Here is a 3,395-nt window from a genome sequence, read left to right on the forward strand (position 1 = left end):
TTTTTTTTTTGATCTTTTTTTTGTGTCAACGTACTATGAGAAGAACAGCGACATGTGTATGTATGTGCATACACGTAGCTGCGCGTGGATGACCGTAAAGGTGGACGGGTAAGTGAGGTGTGCATACTTAGCGATCGCAAGTGTACATTTATATATAAACGGACGCACATATAAACGGATGCATATGTAAACGGACGCATATGTAAACGGACGCATATGTAAACGGACGCATATGTGTAATTATACATACGTGCAAGTGCAAAGCATGAGTGGAAACGCGCCTCCCTTGAAGAGGAGCACATATTCATACGCATCATTACACATGTGCACGTTCACCCATTCGTGTGTGCTTCAGATCGCCATGCTCTGTCGCACACTGACACACACGCAGGATACGCATATGCGTATGCGTCCGTAAACACCGCGCGTTGCGAGGACGATTAGGCAAATATGCGCATGAGGACACACGCACATGAATACAAAATCGCACACGTGGACACGCAAACACGTTCAAAGTGGATCAGCAGGGTGTTCAAAAAAAAAAAAAAAAAAAAAAAAAATACAATTCATTCAACACAATACAATGCAATAAGGTGGTGGCAATTTTGTGACAAAATAGCACTGTGACCAAATGACGAAATGCCAGTCATCATACCAAAGCACACGAGGGAGACAAACTCCAACCATCTTTAAATTTGACAAAATAAAAATCCTGAACTCTCTCTCAAACAGCTTTTATTTTTTTATGATTGCTTTTTTTTTTTTACATCGCATAACACAATTGCGCTCGCACTGAACGAATGTCCTCTTTCAAGTTTCAACATATGCTCACAGGGAAGCAGTTCGTAACTTTGATCTTAACTGGAGAAATATAAGCGATCGAAATTGCAGCAAAAAATCAGAAAATAATCAGAAAAAAATGAACGAAGAACGAGTGGTAAAATAAATAAAAAATTTTATTGTCATTCTGATGAATTTTGTATGAACAAACTAGCGCTTTTTTTTTTTTGACGCAATGTGTTAAGGTTTTTTTTTTTTTTTTTGATCAATTTTTTGCCTGCATATGCATGTTTGCTTATTTTTCACCCCTTCGCACATTTATCTCATTCATCGCATTGGTCGCACTTGTCGCATTTGTCGCACTTGTCGCACTTGTCGCATTTTTCACACTTGTCACACTCATCACACTTGTCACCCTCATCACACTCATCACACTCACCACACTCATCACACTCACCACACCCTTCACACTTGTCGCATTTTCTCGTGTATACATTTTTGTTCAACGTACTCATCTTGACAGTTTTCCCACCCACTCGCGCCACTTGTGTTTGTCCCCCCCTTCGCGCTTCTGCGCCTCCCCCAGTTACGCTCGCCCTTTTTCCCCACTTTAAAAAAATGCCGCTTTGCTTTTTTGTTTGTCAACCATTGTGAACACCTGCTTAAGGTTGCGCTCCTCGAGCTGCGCATTGCTTGTTGAGCGTTTCAATCGACAAATAATTTACATCGAGCGCAGCGCACATCGCGTACACACGAGTCAGTGTGCCTGTGTGCATACATATCCCGACCCGTTGTCTGTACCACTTGTGCGCGTCTCATGTCCAAACCACCTGCGTACCCCACTCCCCATTTTTTACTGTCCAATATACATTTCCCGCCCCCGCAATGCACTGCAGCCATATGTCTGGCGCTCACCATGTCCTGGCATTCCACTTTCAAATACACACACATTATGCATACTCAAATGAGTTAAAAGATGATTACAAACGTAGGCCCCTCTGTCTTCCAGTTCATTTTTATTTAATTGCATAAATCTTTAAGCCGCTTGGGGAAAACATACGCCTGTGCATACGTACACATGTATACATATATATGTACACACAAATATATACACACATACATACGCACATATACATATGAACATACATACGCACGTGTATTACGCTTCAACCCCTGGGGACAGCGTTTCTTACGCGCCAAGGACATGCATGTATGATTGTACACATGTGCACATGAGCCTTTGTATGCACGTTGGTAGGTAGGCATCCTCACGCGTATGCCCTGTATATGCGTGTTTAAGCGTCCACGTCCGCAGCGCACGCCTGCAATTTTGGTGAAATTCGATTACCCTTACGGTGAAAAAATAAAAATGAGAAGAAGCGAAAAGGCGTGACCGTTCAGCTCACGAGTGAGACCTTTTCTGCAATCAACACCGAGCACACCACCTCTACACTTAGTTCACATATATATTTTTTTTTTCCTTTCGTACCCTTACTAACGAGCTAACAATGCCACGTTAGTGGCCCACTTTTCACCACTGCGAATTCTTCACCATGCAAAACATCACGTGCGTGAAGACATGAAATTTTTTCTAGTTCAATATTGTTTCCATATACAGACAATTTGCAGCCAGACGAAACGATGACACTTTAGATTGTTAGACACATGGCTCATTGGGTACCCGTTCGTCGCACCCTTTAGTAAGAGTGCGTCTGCATCATTTATTTTGTTTTTCTTCACCGCGTTTGCTACATTTTGTCGCGCCACACTGGCATTTTTTTTCATTACAATATATGAACAACTTTGGCTGTTACTACACAATATCGCAGCGCATTTGCCATTTTTCACGCTGCGCACCGTTTCTTTGCCCACAATAGGTGAGAAGCGCGTGTAAAGACACAATGCACAACTTAGGCGTTACGTTGGTGTGACCCCTAGCATAGTATTGCTTGTTATTGTGTTAATTTTTTTTTTTTTTTTTTATGATTTTTGGTTTTTTTTGGGCCCTTCACACGTTTCTCATGTGTTTTTGGCAAAACGTTATCGTTTGACACGCTTGACGTTTGCCCATCTCTGGCTTTTCACAACTCTCTCTCCCCCCTCCCTCCGTTTTTGTGCTCCTTCTGGACTACACCTGTCAATGACCCTCTACACCACACCCTATATGTGTGACCATTTCGTTGTTTTTTTTTTTTTTTTTTTTGTTTGGCTAGCTCAACTCCACGCATTAAGGGGAACATTTCTGTTTATGCAATTTTGCACCTTTACATTCCATTTGCATCGACTATATATTAACCCACGCGTTGGTTTCTTTTTTCTGATGAATGAACCTTCTTTTTATGTTTTCCCGGGGGGTTGGATAATCGCACACATTTCTGCGATCATATATTGTGTGTGTGAGTAGTATACACACATATAATTATCCACCCATTGTGTGCTCTTTTCTTTGTACTTACTTTTCATTCTTTGCTAACTTTGCGTTATTTTCTCTCGCTTGCCTTATCGTTGGGACGCACCCTCCTGTTCGTACTGCAAAGTGCAACACCCCTAATGACACCACATACGTGTAATCAGCAAGTAAAATGCGTCCAGAGTTAACACTCTCCCTTTTTAGT

Source organism: Plasmodium cynomolgi, chromosome 1 (genome assembly GCF_000321355.1).
Source record: "Plasmodium cynomolgi strain B DNA, chromosome 1, whole genome shotgun sequence".
Classification (NCBI taxonomy): Eukaryota; Apicomplexa; class Aconoidasida; order Haemosporida; family Plasmodiidae; genus Plasmodium; species Plasmodium cynomolgi.